This window comes from Mauremys reevesii, linkage group 5 (assembly GCF_016161935.1).
Source record: "Mauremys reevesii isolate NIE-2019 linkage group 5, ASM1616193v1, whole genome shotgun sequence".
In the NCBI taxonomy this organism is placed as follows: domain Eukaryota; kingdom Metazoa; phylum Chordata; order Testudines; family Geoemydidae; genus Mauremys; species Mauremys reevesii.
In genome coordinates this window covers 65,132,090-65,157,069 of record NC_052627.1, presented here as the reverse complement: position 1 = coordinate 65,157,069, position 24,980 = coordinate 65,132,090, and the positions used below count along the sequence as shown (strand labels likewise).

General features: G+C 40.7%; 1 protein-coding gene and 1 long non-coding RNA gene across 2 annotated transcripts in view; both read left to right on the top strand.

Annotated features, from left to right (window-relative positions):
* Window positions 1-24,980, top strand: part of FSTL5 (follistatin like 5) — an 879,952-nt gene that overhangs the window by 242,757 nt on the left and 612,215 nt on the right. The window lies entirely within an intron of this gene.
* On the top strand, window positions 5,894-8,734 carry LOC120406793. The gene is made up of 3 exons (XR_005599587.1): window positions 5,894-5,927; window positions 7,462-7,521; window positions 8,679-8,734. It is a non-coding gene; the product is annotated as an uncharacterized LOC120406793 (long non-coding RNA).

Here is a 24,980-nt window from a genome sequence, read left to right as displayed (position 1 = left end):
GGGAAAGTACTGCCTGAGTGTAAATCCTTTGAGCAGATGGTTGTATCCATGTCCTACCAGGGATGAAAAGATCTAGTCAGGAAACTCAGAACAGAAGGGCACAGGGAATTCTACTAGGGCAGGCCACCTCCTTTTACCTTGCAGGAACAGATTAATAGGTCAACATCTTGGGAATTCGGAAGAAAGCAATAGGAGGGCTAATCCGGCATCCCTGGGGTAACAATGTGACTATAAAATTACAGTGTAGACATTTGGGCTCCGGGTTGAGGTTGAATGCCTACACTGCAATTTTATAGCCCGGAAGTCCAAGCCTCCTAAGCCCACATCAGCTGACACAGGCCAGCCATAGGTGTTTTATTGCACTGAGACATACCGTGTATCTCCATATGCACAAACTTTATACAAGTGAAGATACCTAACTGGTGTATCTTGGACCTTAACTCCAATTCTGATTGGTGGTGTCATGCTCACTTTGCATCTGTGTAAGCGCCTGTGCAGGGCACTGATGAATCGGGCCCATAGGATTTCCTTGTTCTAACACAATCTCACTAAGTGGGGGCTCATAAAACCTTTGGAAGGAAGCCAGATCCTGCAGACTCTTGGTAGTAGGATGTGGAGGGGGAATTTACAACAAGACCTGTGAGGCTCATCTGGCCTCCTTTATGAGCCTTAGGAGGTTCACCAGGGAACTCCTCCTCCCTTCTATCCCAACAACTCTTAGTAGCCTGGCTAGTCATGATCATGTTAGTGTTCATCAGAGGCCAATCTGAGCCAGCTAAGGACCATGGGGGCTGGCAGCCGTACTGCTCATGAAATGTGGAGGCCATGAGCTTCCTAAGGCCAAGAAGAGGCAGAGACTAGAGGCTGTCAGGTAGCTTAAGTTCCTAACACGTGATGGGATCAGGGAGAATCCCCAAAGAAACCTTGGGTGGGACCCAGACATCAGCAGAAGGCCACAGGGGAAGCAAGGAAGGGGTTCATAACCCATGTGGTTCCCTCTGTGTCAGCTGAGAGCAAGAGGTAGGGGCAGTCTCCTGTCCTCCCCACCCCCACCATGCACATCTCTAAATTCTGCAGATTTTCCAAGCCTGCTAACAGCCACATTTCCTCATGCTTTCCCTTTCTGGGGACCTCAAGATGTTCATTCAACTTTAGGAAGTCAAGAAGAGGGGACACCTTCATACACTTCCTGTATGATAGTGCTCTCCAATTTAAATATAGGGATTCATTCTCAATCTAGTAGAATCTTTCAAACTGGAAAAAAAATATTAATCATGATGACTGTAAGTATTCTCTAAGCTCTGCAGAAGAAGCCCTGATCCTGATCACTTAGAGATTTTCAGAAGTGAGACTATTTCCTTCCCTAGGGTGAGGACAGTGATTGGCAGGAGACTTAGGCCTTGTCTAAGCATACCTTTAAATATGCTGGTATGGTTAAGGTGGCATTATTCAATCCAGTGTGGGTGCAGTTATATCAGTATAAAAATGCTTAGAGGAGTATATTTTATTCCTCCATAGGAAGGGGAATACACCCACACCTTGACACACCACTGGGGATGCCTGACCATCACCATTGCACCATTGAGGACCCCAACTTGATACCTATGAGATCTAGCTCCGTCTTCCCCCTCCCTCATGTGGCCCTTTTCATCTCCCACCATCTTTCTACTGTCCCCTCTCTTTCTTGGATTTCTATCTGATCCTGAGATCAACCACATCACATGGCACCAGTAGAGCTACTTGAGATGGCCCATCCAGCTTTGTCCAGCCTGAGAAGGACCAGTGAAGGAGAGGATGTGACCAGACCACTCAGGTGACGTCCCTGATCAGGAAGGTGAGCTGGAGTCTGGAACAGCAGCTGTTGCAGCCAACCTGCTGTCTGAAAGCATCCATCCATGGCTGACTAGCTGACCTGGGGCCTAAGATCATCAACAAAAAGACATTTTCCCCATCTTTACTATTCTATCCTCTGTGTGTCTGTTTTGCCAAAAGCAGGAAAGTGCTCACCATTCCTGAACATATTGAATAGCACCAACCCTTTCTTCCCCACCAAGAAGGACTGCTTGACAGAATAAGAAGCTAATCTCCATTGTTTGAAAAAGGAATTTAGATAATTGATAGCTTTTGCATAATCTCTCAAGCTCAGATTCAATGCTTTTTTGCATTCTTTTGATTCTTTTTCTTTTGTGTATGCCAAGCAATACATTTCTGAACTTTGGCATGAATTTTCTAGAATGTTTGTGATGATACAAAGCAGACTGTGGTTTCTGTACTTGGAACCCTGAACCTTGTTTAAAACTGTTTAATGTTGTGATGGCAGTCATATTAACACCTGTGATTCTCTGTGTTCATTTACTCCATTCAGATTAACACAGCAAAGCTTTGTTTGAGATGCACATTTGCCAGGTTACTGGCATTTTTATCTGTAATAGTTTTGAGTGATAACATGCATTCAAACAGCCTGCAACCTTAACTTCAGAATAATAAAGACTCTTGTGTGGAAAAACATTATGCACATATTATTTTCCTTAGAATTTTATCTTGCCTTCTCTGCACCTTTTTTCCACAGGATCTCAGTATTTATTTTTAATTCTGCCTGATGTGTGATCCATTTACACCATATTTTATCACTGGATTTTTTTTTCTCTTCCTGCCCACTCTCTGTTCCCACCTTTCCCCCACAGTTTCTCCTAAATAGAGCAGGAACCTAATGATATTAAAGTTGAATGTTTAATCCTATGATATATGAATATGTTATGATATATGAATATGTAACACTAGGCAAAATAAACGTGCTTATCTCCTACTTGTATTAAAGGCTTATGTGACTGAATACTGTAATGCAGTCTTACATAAAAACTATGGCATGTAACTATGATCTATATTTGTATATCTTATTTTCTCTGTTGTTTCCTTTGAAGACTTGGGGCCTGATTAAGGTTAACGGAAAGGCTTCTGGTAAATCAAAAGGTATTAGATCTAGCCCTAAAACAATCAGGCCTGATTCTCCTCTCCCTTGCACCCTGTGTAATTATTTACATGTGGGTGTAAAACACACCAAAACTGAATGCAAATTTGCCCAAGTGTAAATTATTACACGGGGTGCACGGCAGGTCCCACATTTCTTTCTAGGTGTATCTGATTAGTTCTCTCTATTATTAATGCTGATTCCTGATTTATAGCAAAACTTTAAAAAATTGAAATGGTCTTTATGTTCACTCCCCCCCACCCTCTAAATTCACTTGAGTACTTTCAGAACTGTAGGTCCTTGATTTGTAGTTGTTTATACTAAACACAAAGGGTCCACCTCTCTAAATAGTCTGGCCTTATAAATTGGCTTAGAGGATCATTGTAAAACATGAACTGATTGAATCAAACTATAAAATTGCTATTAAAAGTGCAAAAGCCAGTAAGCATTCTGGCCTTCAGATCACCTCTCTCTATTTTGTATCACAGCTTTCTTGTTACAGAAGTCTATTCCTACTTATCTCTATTGGGCTATGCTGTGGTTCATGGAACTTATTCATTGACTAGAAAGCTTTTTTAGGGAAGAAGAAATCGAAGGCCAACTACTAAGTGTTATAAGACCACAATTACTGTGATTAGTTAATTTCTGTCACTTCCTTTCTTCGTATTTATATTTAAAAAGCCAGAATTCTTTCTCTTTGCAGCTGTAGAGTGAGTCCTTCCTCCAGCTATTTTGGTTTAATCCCATCTTTCTTGTATGCAGGCAGATTTAGATATTCATTTTTTGATGTATAGTATAAATACGTATTGTTCCTGTGATAGTTAAAATTACATTAATTTTGTTTGTTAATTTCCAAAGGTCCTCTTGTTTTTGTGCCATGAATAAGATATTTTCAAATGTCAGATTTTTCTTATGTTACAGAACACAAAGCTTTGGACACACCCTGAATATGTAGGGAGGAGGAGAGGGAGAAGTCAAAGTGGGGTCTATGTGCTGCATTCTCTTCACCAGTGAAACTGTTACTTGCTGTGATATCTGTGTCCCCCCAAAAAGCAAAAGCATTGTAAGAGTGTGGTCAGTCATGTTTATTCAGGTAGGAACATCTTCACTCCACCATCATTTCAAAGGCTTTTATGCAGTTTGGAATTCAGATAGTGAAAAATGTTCTCTGTATGAAGTTGAGGATGACGGTGACATTAGCACCATTGCAACATCTTTTTCTATTAGCATGTCTGCAGCCAATACAGTCTATCACTTGTAAAGATTTCTATAACCAACAGGCTTAAGCAGAGCTCATTAGAGCTTTCACTCAGAAAATATCTAGATAGCTATAAAACTTCTGCAATTTTCTCCTGTGGAAAATACCAGTTTGGGCCCTTCCTTCTGTGCATAGATCCATGGTACTCTTAAATTCCTTTGAGATGTTATTTTTCTTCTTTCAAAATTCACAATGTATAGTGAGTTGTCTGAATCTTGGTCAGGCAGTAGTTATTCAAGGCAGCCAAAGGAAGAATTGTGGCAACTCACCATTGATGTGTAATGTACAAGAAAGCAGGCAGTGTGTCTCACTACTCATTAACTTTCTTCTCCATCATCTACAGAAAGCACTTGCAACAAAATCTCGAGGAGAATAGCATTGCTGTCTAAAAGCCATTAAAAAGCCTCATAAAGCTACTTGAAACAAAAATAAAAGTGACTTTTCTTCACCAGAATTGAGAACGGGATGTATTGTCACTGACGTTGAGAGGAGCATTTCTGGAGAAGTTCATGAGGTATATTTCACTCAATCTTTGTAGTCGTTTTCTCAAAGTTGTGAATATTCTCTTTAATATACAAGCCAAAAAAAAGTAAACTGTAAAGAAACAGATGCAAAATATCACTATCAGTAGATTTTTACCTTGCGTATGTTGCCGTATTTTCATGAACAGAAAAAAGCTGTGCATGAATACTGTGTGGACTAAGCAATTCTGAAATAGACCTGTTTGTTTGGTTTTAGTTGTTTTGATCTTCAGGGTACACTCTAAGGTGCATCTATTTGCATAAACTGCTGCAAAAGGGTGGTATTTGATAGGGATTTGATATACAATGGGGAGGATGTTTTGTGTTTTTTAGCAATTTGAGTTCTGTTGGCTGTTGGAGGAGAGTATGCTGCCTTTCAATTTTCGTAAGTTTTTGTATCAAAATCGCTTGTGCCAAGGGTCCCTAGAGCTCTGGATAGGGGCCCATTTTTACATGTGTATAAATCTAAATAAATAATATCACTCGTCAATGGATAGTTTGATGCAGGAGTTCTTTTTGAGTCCATTTTATGCTGCTACTTATTTGCTTCACATATTGGCACCTTTATCTGCTTTGCGGCTTTAGTGTGGGATTGAGAGTAACAAACTTTCAGTACGTCCATTGAATGCCAATGGTCATAGGAATTACTAGTATTGGCTCATGCTTACACATATGTTACTCTAGGCCATAAGCAGCAATGACTGGTTTGTATCTGCATCAAAGGGCTGTAAAGAATTGTATTTGTATGGGCTTGGAATGAGATTCTTCACTTACAGAGGGAAAAAGCAATATTTGGAGGGGGACATCCTAAGACTGCAAGTGTACTTTCTTGTAATCTGGTTCATTTTGCCAAAGATTCCCAAACTACCTTAATTTGGGATAGTTTGTGGTTGTAGTTTCATAATTTGGGATTAGTTAGCCCTGAAAGATGTAGATACCCTTAAATAAATTCTGATTCCTTCCTATCCAGAGCAATGTTTTCTTACTTTATGCTGGTGCAGGTGATAGTCTGTTCTGGACACAGTAACCATTCTGGGCTGACAGCATGCTGCCTATATCATGTCCTCAAGAAGAAGGCCCATACCTCTTCTGCCACAAGAGGTCCAGACCAAAAGGGACCTTTGTTAACTTTCTATGGATTCTGCTGATTTCTCTGAGCTTTCTGTCCAGGGCCATCCAGGTAAAAAGATAAACAGCTAGATTATGGCTGGCCACAGTCTTATGAAAATTGCCAGATTTCACTTGATCCAGATGATGGTTTGATCTCATCTTCCCATGCTAAAATTGGCTTTTCCTTTTATATGTCATCCTTCTTGAGTGCACTTAGAAAAATCAGAGTGCAGGCTTTTGGCTGCCTGATAATTCTGGGGTCAAAAAAAAAAAGGTTGAACTTCAGTGAGTTATTGTAGCCAAGAGCAGCGTTTCTCAGATACGACCACCATGACCACATGCGGTCACCAGGGGCTTTCACCAGGCCTCACGAGCAGTGATTGGGGGGGCAAAGCAGCCGCCCCTCCCTCTCTCTGTTGCTCCTGGATGTGCCACATTGGTATTGGTTCTGCCACCTGGGGCACAACACTGGAGGAGCAGGCAGACTATGAGTTCCCCACCTTCCCATGGGTGGGGGGGCTTGGGCTTCAGCCCTGGGGTGGCAGGCTGGCACTCTCCAGCCACCAGGTTGTGGAGCTTCAGGCTCTGACCCCGTCCCTTGGCCATGGGGATTTGGGCTATGGCCCGAGGGCTTCAAGCTCCTTCTTGGGGCTCCGTCCCCTGGGCTTCAGGTTCTGGCTCCCCACTGCCTTCTCCACCTCTCATCGCCCCAGGCCTCGCAGCCTATACATCCACCTCCCTGTCCAGGGCTTAATTTGTCCCCAGGCTGGCTAAGTCTGCTGTGAAAAGTGATACTTGTATGTTTGTTAATATCACTTTTTCACAGCAGACTTAGTAGTTAGCTGGGAGGCTGTGAAAAATATTAAGACATGCAAATATCACTTTTCACAGCAGCAGACTTACTAGCGAGCAATAAATAAATTACAATGATTTTGATGTGCATATTTGCATATTTATTTGTTTTTTGTAAAGCTAATTAAGTATTTTAGGAAAAATTGTCAGAGCAGCCACCAGCAAGAGTTTGTGGCCACACTCTGATGCTGGGCCGGCTCTAACTTTTTTGCCGCCCCAAGCAAAAAAAAGAGCGCCACCCCACCGTAACACTCCCCCCATAAGCACCATGCTGCTGACCCCCCCGAGTGCCACGCCGCCCAAGCCCCCGCCCCCCTGAACACTGCGCCACCCAAGCCCCCGCCCCCCACGAGCACCGCACTGCCCAAGCCCCCGGCCCCCCGAGCGCTGCGCCTCCCAAGCCCCCCACCCTCCGAGCACCGCCTGGCCGAAACAAAAACAAACAAACCCCAAAAAAACCCTCCAGCACCTCCTGGCCGAACCAAAAAAAAAAAAAACGAGCACCGCCCCGCCCCAAGCAAGTGCTTGATCAGCTGGTGCCTGGAGCGGCCCTGCTCTGAGGCCACTGAAAAATTTGTTGTGAGAACCCATGGCCTAGAGCCTCTTTGCACCCTAGTTTTAAATGTATTTGCCATCTCCTGGTTAGTCTGAAAGCAAGTGTTCAGTTCACTGTTTGTGATTAGGAACAATGAGTCAAACTGTCTTTTCAAGCAATTTGTAAGTTGTTAAGATCTCTCCACTTTCCTCTTCAGATGGATTAGAATGAGGGTGATACAATCATCTGTGGCACCCTGTGCATCTGAAGTCTAGCAGTAAGTAATTCTGAGGCCCATTTCAGTTTTCTCTCTGTACTGACCACTTTACATCACACATGCACAAGTCTTGCATTTCAAGACTTGGTGTCATGAATGCATGGTCTATGCAATTATGTTTTTTATTAGGCATGAATGATCTCTGCATGTTCCTTGTATTAGATCTTGTAATACTGATGCTTTTCACTATCCATACTTTTGCCAGTATGGGTAATAAATTAATTCTTGTAAAGAGCCTTGAGATCCTCAAATTAAAGATGTTATAAATGTGAAAAGCAAATAGTGAACCTGATACTATAGCTCTATAGCAACCCAAAACCAAACACTTTGTGTTTTTAACTCCTTTCTGTCAGGCAATAGAAGATAAGGTTCTTTTTCACTGCCAGCAGGTATACGAGAACCAGAGTTGGGCCACTTAGTTAAAAACATAATATATTCACAAGGACAATTTGTTTCTGTCTAACCAGTTGGTTGCAGGGGATGGAAGCACTGCTTTGTTCATCCAAGAATGAATACGTAGAGTTTCAATGCCAGTAGTTGAACAGCACAGAATACCCCCCTTGTGTACCCAAGCTGAGATATTTCTGCTGTCTTACCAGACCAGGAGTATATAAAGGAGAATATATTTAAAAAAATAATAATAATAAAATAATCCTGGCCGGCACGGAGAGGACTTTCAGTCTATGTTCTACTGATTCTACTGATAGTGATGGAACAAGTAAAGTAAGACACAAACATATACCTCATGTGGGATGGCAACTAGTGCTCCCTTCCCATCTCAGCTCTATCTACACTGTCTTTGACAATTCTCTAGCAAGCAATCCAAAAGAAATGCAACTAATCATCACATCATTGTTAGAATCCAGAACAGGCTCTCCGAAGTGTGTATTTCAAATAGTACAGTATAGTTTGTAGGCCAGATCCAGAAGTTTTTCCTAAAACCTTAGAATGTCTGAGTCTGCTTTTTAAGTTTTTTTTTTCCCCCAAGACTATAGACACTGGTCAAATACAGAACTGAGCGAAAGACTCTGATTTCAATCTGAATGGAGTTTTTTTTTTGCTTGTTCTTTATTATCATTACTGTAAACATAGTTACAGAATAGCAGTTCTAGGGGGACAGGTTAACAGAATGACTTTGAATATCTTGTTGACTCTAGGTTAAAAAAGGCAAATGGATGAGATCCTGGAGTTCTCTGTCAGCTGCCTATCACAGGTTTGTGACTTCAGGAACATCCTAGAGGTAATGGCAGGGCGGTCCAAAATGCTGCATCAGTTGAAAAGCATTAATCTATAACCAAAACAATATGAAAACAAAGATCCTTTTTAATGATGTTATTGTAGAGTAGGCTAAGTACCCTTGAGACCAAGAAGCCTCTTGTGTCATGCCTGTTGTGATTCAGTGTACGTTGCTATGATACTAAAGGGATAGGTCTAGAGTAGATGAGCGCTGAGCTAGAGGATGTTAATGCTGCTTCAGCTTTGAGGTCTCATTTACTGGCCTTGTACACTAGTTGGAACTGCACAGAATACAGCCAGTTTTTGTTGGTGTTGCTTATTAAAGTAGAGACAAGATTCTGACTCAATAGGTGCTACAGCAATGACTCAGGGTATTGATGATGGAATAAAATCCCATTCAGTCTTTACTAAATAAGAAATTCAGAGAATGGGCCGGGTAAATATCTGGAAATCAAAACAATTGTAGATTCTAAGGTCAGAAGGGACCACTGTGATCATCTAGCCTGACCTCCTGTATAACACAGGCCATAGAACTTCCCTGAATTAATTCACCTTTTTTTATTCTAGAGCATATCTTCTAGAAAAGCATTAAATCTTGACTTAAATATTTAACTATTTCCAGTGATGGAGAATCCACCACTATTGGTTAGTTGTTCTAATGGTTAATTACCCTCACTGTAAAAAAAATAAATTAAAAAAAAAGGTGTGTCTTGTTTGCAGTCTGAATTTGTCTAGCTCTTGCTTTGAGTGATTATTGATTTTGTCTGCTAGATTGAAGGGCCTGGGTTGGGACCCGATGGAGTGGGAGGGCCTGGATTCCCCTACCCTGTTCCCCCTCCTCCCTGTCATGAGAGAACCCAGAAGTGGGGGGATGAAGGGTCATGCAGGAGAGACTAAGGCCCACTACCTATGACCTGGCAGGACCACCTCCAAGACAAGCAGACTGAAATGAGCTCTGAAGCCATTGCCTAATTACTAGGTCAGCTGGCCATTGGATTGACCTGCTACACCCATATAGGTATGTATAGACTGATCAAGTCTCCCCTTACCCTTCTGTTTGTTAAACTAAACAGATTGAGCTCCTTTTCCAGTCCTTTAGTCATTTTTGTTTCTCTTCTCTGAACCCTCTCCAATTTATTAACATCCTTCTTGAATCGTGAGCACCAGAACTGGACAGAGTATTCCAGTATCAGCCACAGTAGTGCCAAATACAGAGGTAAAATAACCTCTTTACTCCTACTTGATATTCCCCAAGGATTGCATTAGTCCTTTTGGCCACAACATTGCACTGGGAGCTCATGTTCAGCTGATTATCCACCATGACTCCAAGTGTTTTTCAACCTGCTTCCCAGCTTCCCATTCTGTAAGTAAGGCCTTCATTCTTTGCTTTTAGATTTGAGTTTATATTTGACTGTTTTAAAACACACACTGTTAGCTTGTGCCCATGTTACTAAGTAATCCAGACCCAGGTTTTAGATTCACAGAGCTCAGTAAATAAAAAGCGTGACTTCTAAAACTTTCAATTCTAGTTTAGGTGAGAAACTAGTCTGCAAATCTGAACATGAGAGATCCTTTCAGTTCTCATCCTTGTGTGTGCTTTGTACCTGTAAGTGAAGAGGAGCTGGAAATGGCCTTGGTTGAACTCTTCAGTAACCTGACCAACTATTTTAAGAAGTGGACCCTTTTCTTCAGAGCTTGGCCTTAGTGATCCATCTTCAGGATGGTGACCCTCAACAGGTGACCGTGAAACAGCTGAGTGTTCATCTGCTTGCTTGCAGCATGTCTCTTCTTTTTCATTCAGCACTGAGGTACCACTCAGTCCTGTCTAATCAAGTAAGCCTTGCCTTGTAATACAGTAACACTTGCAGTCCTTCCTTTTTAACAGCTGAGCCACTGCATATGAGCCCTAATCTCCAAGCCTGGTCATTGTAGTTATTCCACCCCATCAACTCTTTCAATCCCATTAAACAGAACGGCTTTCCCTAGGATTCAAGATTCTCACCTTCTTTTAGATGTGAAGCATCACCTTGTAGAAAACAAATACCTTTCCTTAGATTCAAACCACTCTGCCGGTATCTTAATACTCATCTGTATGAGAAGGCCATGATTGAATTCTGAGGTTTTATCAGTAAACTTTTCAGGCTATTGGTAAGTATATTCTGTATCTTGCAAGTTGCAGAGCAGGCATTTATGGAAGAGGAGGGATGGAGGGTGATGTAAGCAAAAGTGTGTTAAAGAATTTCTGGTTTTCTAGAAAGCTAATTAAATTACTCAGATTCTCCCATGCCTTCCATGTTGCACCATCCTACTCACTTTCTCTACAAGCTGATTTATATCCATACCAAGATCTTTTGTTAGTCATGAATCTGAAAGCATATATATGGGATTTGTCCCCTCAGTGCCCTATACATCTCTGTGTAAACATAGAGGATTCAGCTCCGTGGTTCTCCTTTATTCATCATTTCCCTTTCATCATTTGAGTAATAGTTGCTGTCCCTTGTTCTCCATGTTCATCTGTCTGTCTCTCCTCCCCTGTCTTTTTTCTTGGTGGAGTCTTTTTGTATTCTTAGTCCTGGACAGAGGTTCTAAGGATTCCCTACCCATGTTTTCCTTACACAACTCCTCTACCATTCAATGGAGGCTGACTTCACCAACCACTATCTACTCCAGGATTACTTGATTCTAGGAATCCTCTCTAGAGCCCAATAGTACATTTCCCTGAACTAGATAATACTTCAGAGAGTCTGTAGGTTTTAATTATAGAAGCCAACACTTCTAATTACCTGCTTAGTAGATGCAACATGGGAAGATTCAATCATGTTAGTATTTAGAGGCAGACAGAGCCAGTATTTGTAATAACTGGTGTCCAGGTTTATATCTTAAGTCCAGGAACAAATGGACAAATGAGACAAGAAGTCATGGATGATGACTGCTAATGACTCTCACCTTATTGTTAAACAGGGGGTCTGAATTCCTTCCTTCTCTATAGAACTATCTATTTCTTTCCAATGAAATGTTAGTTGTGCTAATAGTGTAGAGTAGTGCACGCCACTACATGTGCACACATAGTCTTGCAGGCATTCAAATATTCACACAGAAAACACACTCTGATTTTCAGATACCTTGTTTTAAATGGTATTTGTAAAGTTTTTTTCTCTACCCCTGTACCCTGCTAATGGATTAAACCATGAACATTTGCTTGCATTATTTTAAAAGCATTTCAGATCATTTGTAAACACCAGTCTCTGACAGTTCATTCTGACTAGAACTCTTGGATTTACAAAAAACCTTCTGCCCCTAATATTGTGTGTTTTATGGATGCTGGTAGTAGCTGATGCTCATGAAGGTAGTTGAACCCAATGAGTACATACCATAGGGAATACCCCAACCTAGGAGCCAGTCCAAGAGGGTGTAATGTGTTTCTTTCTTTACCTTCCTTGAGCAAAAGAGGCATAAGTTCTGGCAGCCATATTTCCAATGAGATGAGGTTTAGAAGTTCAACCCCATTGTGACAGCCCAACAAAGTGGTCATTTTTCCATATACTTCTGCTCTTGTGATGTTTTTGTTTTTCCTTTCCTTTAAGTATCATAACTTTATTTTCCTGGAGCTGTATTCTGTCATAAAATGAGGTCTGTACAATACTCCATGCTTGTAATCCTTTCACTGAAGCAATCTCATTGTGGTGTTGTTTTATCTATTGAGTGCTGCTGCATCTGATGCAGAGTCATATTCCTGTCCTTTATTGCTGTGACATTTTAGGTGGCTTTCTGGAGACTCTCTGCCAATGTTTCTGTCTAGTGGATAGTATGCTGCCCTGGACTTCTTGGCTTTATCAATTGAGCTGTGGATTCATCTTGTTGTGAGGATGGGTGTCAGTGGATATGATTTGAAGGCTAGAAATGGTGAGTGTGAATGTTTTTTGTTTTCCCCCTTATAAGTGTTTGAAAGGAGCAAATGCTCAGAGAGCTTTCTAGCTTGTCCATATATGACTTTCTCTCTCCTATCCTATATTTTGTTGCCTGAAATGTGCTACTGGTTAAGAAGTTTCATCTCCTGATGTTAAGGGGATAATGCCTTGGGTATTTTTTTTGTAAACTGTAACTAAGGCCCTTGGATTTAGTTTTGATGATATTTTTACTGAATTTCCCACTTTTCGCAAAAGCTATTTGCTTTTTACTGATTTTTTTTACTTGAATTTTGGACCACTCAAATATATGAAAATACTGATTATGTTAAGAAAACCCAGTACATTAGGTAGATGTCTATTATAAATCAAACTAAGTATAAATATGCGGCTGTCTTTTAAAGTACGGCAGTGTAGTTGAAGACACACACACACACACACACACACACACGCATATGTGTATGTATTGTTAATGTACAGTTCATTACATAAACCAAAGCATTAAACTGGTTTTGCTTTCAATACTCTTACTTTTCTCTATTTGTTGCTTTTCTTCTTGTTTTCCTCTCCCCCAGTCTTAACCTCAATATTTACCCAGCAAACTATTAAATTAATTTTTTGCACTGATTTTCACCAGTTTTTAAACTTTTAGAGTGAATATTGAAATTCCCAGGGCATTTGAAACAAAATAAAAGCCAATATCAAAGGGCCTTGACTATAACTCCCTTTCTGAAACCTGTTCCAGTTTCACTGAAAAGCCTGATCTACATTTACTGATCTGGTACTTGTTCCAAAGTGCCACATTAAAGAATGTTACATGTCCTGGTTTTCCTCTCAGGAGCAGCTTCAACAGATCCCATAACAATAATTTATCCTTTGTGACATTGCTGTGTGCTTTCCCTTGAAAGTCATGCTCTTTTACAAAAATCCCAGGGCAGAATCATCTCTCATATTTAGGCCCCAATCCTTATGTCTAAGTGATCTTTTCTTGACACAGAATTTGAGGGGTGCAGGGGGGAAAGGTGACTTTCTGAATCTGGATATGTCTCTGATGTGCTTGCGTGAATGAAAAATGTTAGTTCTGGCTTTGGATAGGATATTATAAAGCAAATTGTAACAATCTTAACTGACCTTGCAGCATACAACATTGTAACAATTGCCTGTGTTTATATCTGGGTGTATCAGGTCAGCAGCAATTAACAATGATCTCTGTATTCTTAGGTTGCCATACTAGAGTTACCAGCATTGCTTACTGTTATGCCAAAAGACTGTTCACATACAGGCAAGACTCCCATGAAGCTTTGTGAAGTAGTGCTAAGAGGGACAAAGAATTACTTGTAGGTAGCTTTTACTTGATTATAGAGCAAATATATATATCTAAAGATATGGTCAAAATTGATAATCCCCATTTCTTTTTCTTAACTGCCCTGTAGATCACTGAATAATTGTATGAAGCTGAAATGCTGGGGCTAAGGGTTATTATACTGTATATTAGAATTTCTTGTAATTTTCATGATCTATAAACCAGACTAATAAAACATGTGTATCAGCCTTAAATGATAAACTATCAAACTAAGAATAAATTATGATTAGCTGTCCTGTCAGTCTTAATTAAAGCTGCAGGATACAAATAGAAGTCTTTTCTCAGAGCAATTAACATGGCAATTGGGAATACACAAAAGTTTTAAATTCATAGTAAAACCTTATGATATAGAGGAGAGAATGAACTGTGCTGAATATAACAATTCACAATTTCAGAGAAAGTTACAGACTAGATTTTGCATTTTTGAAGAAAAAGGTAGGGACATATATGCATCGTAGCAAGTGGAAATATTTCTCCCTAGCCTGCTGAACAATGGCTGCATATCTACAATTATTCCTGCAAATATGCAGAGAAATCAACTTTATTCCTAATAATGTAACTAGAACTTTGTGTGCAGTGGTCACTGTGCTTAGAAACTGGTTCCAGAGATATACAAATCTCATCCACTGTCAAGCCCCCCTTTCTTTTTATGTGCATGAAACAAACCTGGACAGGTCACATAGGAGAATATTATAACTTTCACATGTTGGTAGTTTCTGACACACCTGGTGTGATGCACAAAGTCTCTATGCTTTCACTTCTGTGATACTTAGAATCCTATACTGACTGACTATCAAATATGACAAATCTAATCCAACCACTATTTTATCTAGGCACAGATAGCATTTGTGACTTATTCTGATTTGGGTTTTTTTAATTAGCATGCATGTAACATAATTTCAGCCATAGTATCGATCTTCTGTATCGTTAGGTGACTTATATGGTACATAAACCTTAAACTTTAGGTTTTCTTTTTATATCCAGCCCAGCTCATTACCAAAAGTCCTTTTCTGCTGAATGCCTTTTAGTGACCTGTATGAAATGAGTTGTTGATCTCATTTCATTTCCTACTAGTCTCATATCCATATCACATTTTAATATTAGTCTCAGCTGAGAGACCAAAGAGTGAATGGTCATAAAGACTGAACTACCCTCTAACCTCTAAAGTTAGTCCTTCTAGCTGAGGACTAAGACATTTTCTGGGTGGTTTGGGGAAGCTTTCACTGCCACCTACCATTCTGTACTTGCTCTCTGAAGACCCAGTTCTGCAGATGTTAATGTGAATAGTGTTTATTCACCTGAGTAATTCCTTTGAAATCATGAAATCTCTCAGTATGAGTGCCATCAATCTGGTACTTTTAGCCTGCACTAAATACACTTGAAATAGTAAAGGAAAAAAAATCTTTGACTCCAGGTGAATACTGTGGGAGTGCAGGATTTTACATTTGTATATTGAAAGTACACATCTGAGTACTAAGGAACCTATGTGGCATTTCTTATCCCTTATTGATGTAAATCTCATTACTTTGGTGTTCTGTGACTGATGTGATTTTTAATCACTGACCTTGAAACTTTTGAGCTCCAAAAATCTGGACTGCAATGACAAATTAAAAAGACTTAATGCATTATATTAAAATCTCCTGTAACTACTGTTTAAATAAACAACAAAAGTGCAGAGTTCATTATAGAGAAGAGCCTAGAATGAGCAACAGATCAAATAGTCAGTGCAATTTCTGAACAAACAACTTGTCATCAAAGTTAATGGGAAAACTAAATGTGTCACTGATCTAGTGGCAGTGATTAGCTCAATAATTAAGTTATGGTAAAAGGTCAATGGTGAAAAGTCTGATCTTTGTTCTCTGGCCCTAGTCACATCACCTGGGTCTGAGTTACAAAAGGTTGCTAGACCTATCACTGGTTCTAGTGGCTGCTGTTACAAAGTTCATAAAATGCCATAAAGCAGAGGGTCAATTCAGTATGTAGAATGATGGAATAACTACTGGATGGATGGGTTGCCAAGACACCTAGAAGAAGAAACAGTTAACACTCTCCATCTTGCCTATAAGAGACAGCACTGCTCTATTGCCCTACACAGCCAGCTCTGCCATATTGGGCTACAGAAGCTACTCTGTATACTGGAGTAATCGGATTTAATACCTTAGCCAGGATTACTTGTAAAATCACACATTTAGTCTTAATTGATTATAAACTAAGGTAACAAGGTGAGATGCCTTTTAGGTTTTATCTTGTTTGGGAGAATGGTTTTTAGTTTAACTTCTTAATTGAAGATAAACAGAATTGTTAACAGTACAAATAATGTATTTTACACAAGCTCTAAAAGAGAGGGTGACAAATCTGAGAGGCAAAAGAACACAGCAGAGTTGAGTCAGTGTAGTCTGAGTTGTAGTTTTGGGTTGGCTAATTTGCAAGAGTTAAGATTATAGTTTTAAAACCTTCAGTATTTATTACACCATTCAATAAAAATATTCCACACTTTACCATTTTTCAATGGCAAGGTTGCAGAGTAGGAAGAAAACCTTAATTATGCCAATAGCTCCCTTATTTACAATATTACATGTATACATTTATTACAGTAATTTATTAGGTATTATTTGTGAGGAAACTAGTGCATATATTTTCTTTTTATATCTTGTTGAAAGACAGGGGGAAAACACTTATCTCTACAGAAGAGAGATGGTAAAATAATTGCACACTGAAATTATTATGGTTGACTACAGAGCTACAACATCAACAGTTGTGAAAGCTGCTGTCATGGCTAGACTTACCTTTGTTGTAACTCCCACACACTGCTTTGAAAATGTACTCTTCTTTGCCTACCATTGCTTAAATGGTAAATGTAGAGCTGTTTCTCACTTCTTTGACTTATAAAAATAGTGTAATTAATAGAAAAGTGAGTCAGTCATTATGGGGCTTCTTAACATAATTAGTTGTCATAAAGGTGCAAGCCTAGTGGTGTTCTAATTAGCTCTTTGAAATCTGATATTTGGTTCTTTTGTTGTTTATTAATTGTTCCAATTCTAGTCAGGCTAAGGATTGTACTATCCTAGCACTTCTATACAACCATGAAACTCCCACCCCCATTGCACCTAAAGTACAACAACTCCACATTAGGCTGGGTTTGTTTTGCACGTATTTCTTTTAAATGTGGATGCTGCATTTTTGCAGAAACCACAAATAAGTCTCCCCACACCCTGAAAGATTCCAGTGCCACTTCAAGATAATGGGGTATATATACGCCTACAAATAAAAGAAGATCAAGTAGGTCATAAACTGCCCAGAGATCTCATCTGGTCCATTCTGGTTTCACAGATCCACTGACCAATCCCTTCCCCCTGAAGAGACATATGTTCCAAAGGAAGCAGGGCTGGCTCCAGGCACCAGCTTAGTAAGCAGGTGCTTGGGGCAGCCACTTCGGAGAGGGGCAGCATGTCCAGCTATTCGGCGGCAATTCAGCGGAGGGTCCCTCACACCCGGTCGGAGCGAAGGACCTCCCGCTGAATTACCGCAGATCACGATTGCGATCGCGGCTTTTTTTTTTTTTGGCTGCTTGGGGCGGCAAAACCCCTGTAGCCGGCCCTGAAAGGAAGAATACACTGTCATCATTGAAACAACACTTTTGAAAGGCCAGTCAAATCTTACCACATTTCTAGTTCAACAGCTGCAACCTTTTGCATGCCTTCTCTCTTTTGGAGACTGATTTCACCATTTCCAACATGTGTGGCGGCAGATCACGACAGACTGGTGGGTCACAGAGGTCATAACATTGGGCTATACTGTCCACTTTATATCACTCCCTCCTTTCCAACTCCCTTCCCCATCCTTCTTAAAGGACTCCTCTATTAGTTTTTAATGAGACAAGAAATAGACTCTCTCCTTTGATTAGTAGCTATAGAGCTGGTCCCAGCTCCTCACGAAGGGGGTTCTATTCAATGTATTTCCTTGTGCCAAAGAAGGGTGGATGGTGAAGACTGATTTTGGATGAAAGACTACTAAACAAGTTTGTAAAGTCTCAGAAGTTCAGGATGGTGACTCTGACAGCTATAACCCCTTCACTAGAGACAGGAGATTGGTTTTCAGTCCTCAGTTTTCAAGACTCCTATTTCCATATAATGAAACACCCATCTCACAGGAAATATCTGAGATTTACTATAGTCCAGGAATATTTTCAATAGAGTATTTCCCTTTGGCCTTTCCTTGGCCAAAGGGTGTTCCCAAAAGCTCTAGAGGTAGTGACCAATTACCTTCATTGGGAGGTGATTTTAGTTTTCCTGTATCTTGCCAACTGGCTGCTCAAGGATCGATCTTATGAAGCATCCACTCAGATGGCATGCTCTCTTTTCCAGGAATTGGGTTTTCAGCTCAATATAAGAAAATCCATTTTGACCCCGTACGAGAATACAGTTCATAGGAGTGTACTTGTATCTGTTGACAGGCAGGTCATACCTTCCCACAGACAGACTGTTAACTCTTATCAGATCTAGTCAGGACCATTCAAGGGAGTCCACAAACCACAGTAAGGAACACTCTACCACTCCTGGGCTATATGGCACCTTTGTGACCAAACAGGCAAGATTAAGCCTCTGATTCTTTCAGAACTGGCTCAGAATGATCTGTTCACTGACCAAAGACAGTTTGGACAAGTTTGGACAAGCAGCTCACAGTCTCTTTTCATGTAAACAACTCCCTAGGCTGGTGAAAAGATCAACTCATTGTCAGTACATTCCTTTCATTCTCCCAACTCTAATGATAACCATGGCATCTTAACACCCTCACTGCTCAGGGCAGATGGTCACCTCTGGAAACAAGTCCCAACATTAATCTGTTGGCACTCAGGGCAGTCAGGAATACTTGCCTTCATTTCCTACCTGTCATGAGTGCATACCCATCAGGATCATGACAGACAATGTGGCTTGAATGTTCTATATTAACATATCAGGGGAGCAAGATTACCTCTGCCCCATGTGCCAAAGCTATACAGCTGTGGAACTGGTGTATAGCCCATCAGATCCATATTTCAACAGCCTCCCTTCCTGAGGTTCAGAACACCACAGTCAATACCATCAGCAGGCATTTCTCCCAGGACTACAGATGGGAACTGGACTCTCAAATTCTCCACAATATATTCCAAAACTGGGGACTTCTAGAGATGGACCTCTTCGCTACCTCCAGGAAAACAAAGTATCATCTGTTTTGCTCAAGAGGAGGTCTAGGCTGTCACTGTCTGGGAGATGGCTTTCTTGGATGAAGGGGTTATTCTATGGTTTCCTCCAACACTCAAATACTGAGAGTGTCAAACATGATCAGACAGGACAAGGCCAGGTTATTCTTACAGTAGTGACCTGTCCAAGACAAGTTTGGTATCCTTACCTACTTCACCCGTGTGTCCATTCAGCAATCAGACTTCTGATAATTCCTGATCACTTCTCTCAAGACACAGGTCATTTACTTCATTCGAACCTAGAGACCCTCTGCTTCAGGCATGGTTCCTTGGTGTTTCAGTGGGTTAGAATCTACCTGCTCTGAGGAAGTACAACCAATGGTACTGGAGAGTAGAAAGGAGGCAACCCAGTTTACTTACCTGAAGAAGTGGAAGAGAGATTCAACCATTGGTATCAATGCCCCCAGCTCTCTGCTGTCCTGGATTACATGTTAGACCTAAAAATATTGGGGTTATCGGTTAGCCTGATGAAGGTTCATTTGACTGCAGTATCAGCTTTTCATTCTATGGTAGAAGGATTTTCTATATTTGTTCACCCTAAGTTTTCAGGATTTATTAAGGTTTTTGGCAACCTCTTCTCCAAGTTAGGGACCCCACGTTGACTTAGATGTCTCTCAAAGCCTCCATTCAAACCAATGATAAGTTATTTGCTTAACTTCGCTTCTAAAAAGGCCACCTTCATGGATATCACATCAAGCCGTAGAGTCAGAGAAACTGGGACCTTGTTGCAGACCATCCTCTTGTGGTGTTCTTCAAGGAAAAGGTCGTTTTTCACCCAGACCCTAAAATCTTACCTAAGGTACTACTAGATTTTCATCTTAGCCTGTCAGTTCATCTGCTGGTGTTATTTTCCAAAACCATATATGTGTAAACCTCCTTTCATACCTTTAGATGTTAGACAGGCAGGGACAGCTCTAGCCATTTCGCCGCCCCAAGCATGGTGGCACGCTGCGGGGGGCGCTCTGCCAGTTGCCGGTCCCGCGGCTCTGGTGGACCTCCCACAGACATGCCTGCGGAGGGTCCTCTGGTCCCGCGGCTCCAGTGGACCTCCCTCAGGCGTGCCTGCGGATGCTCCACCGAAGCCGCGGGACCAGCGGACCCTCTGCAGGCACCGCTGCGGGAGGTCCATCGGAGCTGCCTGCTGCCCTCCCAGCGTCTGGCAGAGTGCCCCCCGCGGCATGCCGCCCCAAGCACATGCTTGGTGTGCTGGGGCCTGGAGCCGCCCCTGTAGACAGGCCCAGGCCTTCCATCTAGATAGGAGCAAGCAATTTCAGAAGTCACCTAGACTGTTTGTTTCCATCACAGACAGATCCAAGGGGTCCACAGTTTCTGCTCACAGACTGTCAGATAGATCTCTGAGCATATTGTCGCTTCTTATGATGCAGCTGGTGTTCAGCCCCCACAAAGGGTGACAGCACATTCTATCAGATCACAAACAACATCCTTCCACAGCATTACTCAAAAACATTCCACTATCTCAGATATGCAAGGTTGCTAGCTGGGCTTCATTACATATTTTTTCTAAACACTATGCCTTGATCCATGCCACCATGGTCCTATCTTTCTACTTACAGCACATATCTGTCTATGTAACCAGGTTATCTTATTCCGGTTACTATTTGTCCACCCTTTTGTCTTTCCCTCCTATAATTGGTTACACTTGTTGCATCTTGCTTCACTTTAGATTGTAAGCTCTTTGAGCAGGGTCGGCTCTACAGTTTTCGCCTCCCCAAGCAGCGCGCCGAATTGCCGCCGCGGACAGCGGGGAGAGTCCGTGTGCCTTTAGGGCAGCAGGCGCGTTTCCGCGGCGGCAGCAATTCGGCAGCAGCTTCAATGTTTAGCTGAAGCCGCTGCGGACAGCTAAACATAGAAGCTGCTGCTGAACTGCCGCCACCGCGGATACTCGCGAGCCGCCTTAAGGGCACATGGACTCCCCCCGCCGTCCGCGGCGGCAATTCGGCGCGCTGCTTGGGGCCAAAACAACAGGGACTGCCACCCCTTGCAGAATGCTGCCCCAAGCACCAGCTTGGAATGCTGGTGCCTGGAGCCGGCCCTGTTTTTGAGACAGGATTGTAAGGTCTTTGAGACAGGATCCTATTTACATGTATGAAATATCAACAATGGCACGTTGATTCTGATTTGGGGCTTTAGTGTGCTTCTGAAATATAAATAATAATAGTCCAGATCCTCAGTTTGATGTAAGTTGGTGTAGCTCCATCCAAGTCTATGGAAGTTGGGAATTATGCTGTATATACCAGCTGAGCATCTGGCTCAATACTTTTATTAGATTATTTGAAAAATACCTGATGTTAAACTATTGAGAGGTTTGAAAAAGCATTCATTCCAGGGACCCTTCCAAATGATAATAACGTAAAGCTTATGAGCAGTAACTAAAGAGCAAATAGGTGAGAACCATTCGTTTAGCTAGAAGCTGAGACTTGTGTAAGAGGGAGAAATGTACCTGTTTACAGTGCCAATTTAAATCTGTGGCAGCAGCAGTTCTTTCATCAGGCAACATTGCAGTATTTTGCAGGGAATGATTACACCTGCAGTAAATTCTCCTGTAACTATTACAATCAGAACTGTCATTCCCTTAAAATTATTTTCTTCTGTGATCAAGGAACAGTGCACTCAGACATGAGAGAGTGATGTTAGCTTGTTTTTATTGCAAGTCTGCTTTTTCTCCCAGAGGCATTAAAAAGCCAGTAAACCCCCCACAAATTCACATTCAACACAAATACTTGCAGCCCAACTTTGACCCACTACATTTTTTAACTGAATTTTTAGTGCTTATGAAAGTTGCAGTTATGATATCCCTAGAACTCTGAAATGTTCTATTTAACTATAACACAGGTAAAACAGAGACGGTAGCAGCCCCACTTCATCATTGCTATTTAATTTTTTTTACCTTGACCTGGAAGGGAAAATTTTAATAGTTGAAGAATTTAGCTTTGAAAAAATGTTCATTTTTTAAATCCTTAAATTATGCCCTGCATAAACAACCAGTTTTCCTTTAGTATGTTTAGAGAAAGATGCAGCATAAGGCATAGGAATAGTAATGTTACAAGGAAAGACTAATCCTGATGAGAACTGATTTACTGTCAGGATATTCTTTTTCTATGGTAACAGAAATGAAGGTGAGATTGGAACAACAGTAATTTTATAATACAGAAAAAAACATACTATGGCAATTCATATTTAGCTGATATATCATAGAATGAGATTTGAAAAGGGGAACTGTGTAGGCAACTTAGCATCCACTGAAATAACTATGGCAACCATCTTCCATGCTATAAGCAGAGTTTTGCAAAACTGCTTTTTGAAATTACTCAAGATGCACAGCAGAGACTCAAGAATCCAACAAAATGGAATTGAACTGGGTTTGTGCTCAAGTTGGGAAACATAGTAGTATTCAGAGCAGTGCATATGTATGTAACTGTGCAGCTCGCACTAATGATAAAGAGAGTTGTATGGCTATACACATGGCCACTTTTAGAACATGATGTAAGTCTTATGACCAAGATTTTTAAAAGTGACTTTGTCATTTTGGTTGCTTCACTCTTTTGGGTACCCAACTTGAGATGTCTTAAGTGTCCACCTTCTAAAAATCAGCCCTCTTTCAGGCATCTCAAATTGGGCACACAATATCACTGGTCACTTCTTAAATATCTTCACCCACCTCTTTATTTAACCTCTCTGTTAACTGTAGTAGTTTGGAATCCTCTTGCACATTGATTTCCTGAGTGAAATGCCTCTACTATCAGCCCTAATGGAGAAGGTTTGATCACTGTAGTGGAAAAGAATATATGATCTCTACTTTGGAGAAAATGTATTTGCTTGATGTCAGTTACATAGATAGCACCTAGTTATCACTGTCAATGCCGAATTCTTGGTGTGTGTGCACATGTGCACACCTGTATGTGAACTAAACATAGGAGAGAAACTTTAGAATGCTGTACAGCTGGGTATTTGGTGTTTACATTAACATCAATATTTGGAGAAAAAAAGGAGTATTAACATGTGAAATAAAATTTTTGTCAAATGAGGAATAAAGGGCTTAACAAAAATTGGAGAGATAGGCTATCAAGCAGCTTATATAATTTAATGTGGAAAAAATATGACTGAGTCAAAAATTCTGAAAGGGATTGTGACCTAAATGTATGCCATGTTCTCCTTTACTTACCCTGGTAAAGTGACAGATTTGGCAAGTTCCTACAATATCCTGGACAAACCTTTCTGAATTAAGTTTCCGTATCTTAAGAGTTTATTGTATTAAAATGCAAATGTGTATGTATTATTGTGAAATTATATGTGATGTCCCTATGGAAGAGACCTGGCTAATGTAAACTTTGGGAAGTGTTATGAGCTTCAAAGGGCTCTTTGAAACAATGTACTAGGCAAACAAAGTTAAATGTCATTTCCAGGAAATACTTGGGAGAAGGGGTAGGCTACTTCTCACTTCCACTCCCAACCTTTTGGAGCTTCCCCCTGAGGAGAACCCCACTGTCTGCTGATCACCTGTTACACAACAACATGATTTTTTTTATCCAAACTGGATAAAAGAGTGACTCACAGATTCATGAGTGTGCTTGTTCTGAGCTAAAGCTGTTATGAACTTGTCCACAGAAAAGCCTGTTGGTGGCATTTGAAGGATTGTTCACTTGCCAGAGCCCTTGTTGGAGTTGGGGTGATCTCTGCTAAATTTATTAACATTGATAGGCTTGTTTATTATTTGTAATGTTTTATTTGCAATGCTTTTACCTTAAGAATAAATGTGTTTGCTTTGAAAGAGCTGTGTGGTAACATAACTGTGGCTGATTAGGCTGTTTATATCTTCTGAGGAAGCAAATACAGGTACAATAGCCCTGAATTGTGAGAAGTATAACTTTGTTTCTGTATTTACTAGAATAGTTGCTCTAGTACTTTCAAAATAATTGATATTTATGCCATTATATTTATATCTGAGGACTGTCAGATACCGGCTTATTTGCTATGATTATTTGGTCCCCTAAGCAGATTCATATCCTGCACCATGTACAATTTCATTTCATGGAATTTAAGTTTCTAGTACTTACTGTTGGGAAGCTAACCTTCTGAATATGAAATGATGTAGAACTATATTAGATAAGTCTGAGATGTGTGAGCTGCCCCCAGTCCAATGGGATGTTCACTGTAAAAACTGATAATGGTACTTTGACAGGCAGATTTTCAAATAATGTAGGGAAGAATTGTACAGCTAATGCAATAACACTATTATTTTTATTGTCTATGTAAATGCATCCACAAATAAACAAAGGGTAGAAATACAGATGGTCCTAAAAGTATCCTGCATCATTTTCCACCCTAGGGAGTGATGCTGGATGCAACACTAACTTCACTAGCTGAAAAATTAGGCCCCAACACTACAAATACTTATGCAGTATTGACAACCTCAAGCATTTAAAAACCATGAGTCCACTCCAAAATATCCTGAAATTGACATAAGTCGTGATTTAAAAAAAAATAAATGTTGGGTGCTTCATAATTGCCTCCTAATTTTAGGCCCTTTATGGGATGCTCGGATCACATTTTCAAGCTTTGTTCCACATTTGAGGGATCAGTTTTTACAATCATGTGAACCTGTGAGCTGACACGTTAAGAGAAACACCTAATATGGGAGATTCATGATAAAACCATGAGAGCTGGCATCCATGCTTATGCATTTGTTTAACTTCAC